We start from the raw sequence: 517 nt of genomic DNA, 5'->3' as shown, positions 1-517 counted from the left end.
GGTGTGTGTACTACAAGCCACACACCCAGTAGTGTCCACTCACATAAACTTAATGCATATTGGGCCACATGGTGGCCTTGAAGCATTTGGATCCAATGGGTTAATACTAGCATATCTGCTTGGAATCATAGTCAGATTTACTTTTTCATAAACATGAGTGGCAGCCTTTCTTTACAAGTGTTTACATCACATGGTCTCTGAACACTGGTCAGGTCATTTGATAAGTAATTGAAATCAGAGAGGGGAGGGGAATGAAACCTGCAGTTGTAAATTCTATCATTTTTAGCTTTACTCTCATTTTTGTACTATTTTTTCAATGACCATGTTACTCACACTAATCTTCTTTCATAGAAGATGTTCATTATGCTCAAACTTGACTTTATAGTTGTAAAAATGAGTGATGAGCAAAAAGTGCTATGAACATTTCTCAGCTATCCTTCTACTTATACCTACTCTCATTTTGTAACTGCAACCTTTCATATCTTTTCCACAGGAACACAAAATATTTAAGGAGGAA

General features: G+C 36.4%; 1 pseudogene; it reads right to left on the bottom strand.

The window, feature by feature from the left end:
• The window catches only part of LOC119586290, a 6,988-nt pseudogene that overhangs the window by 2,057 nt on the left and 4,414 nt on the right, over positions 1–517 (bottom strand).

Source organism: Penaeus monodon, chromosome 21 (assembly GCF_015228065.2).
Source record: "Penaeus monodon isolate SGIC_2016 chromosome 21, NSTDA_Pmon_1, whole genome shotgun sequence".
NCBI lineage: Eukaryota > Metazoa > Arthropoda > Malacostraca > Decapoda > Penaeidae > Penaeus > Penaeus monodon.
Note: the sequence above shows the minus strand (reverse complement) of the source record. Positions and strands in the feature narration are given on the sequence as shown.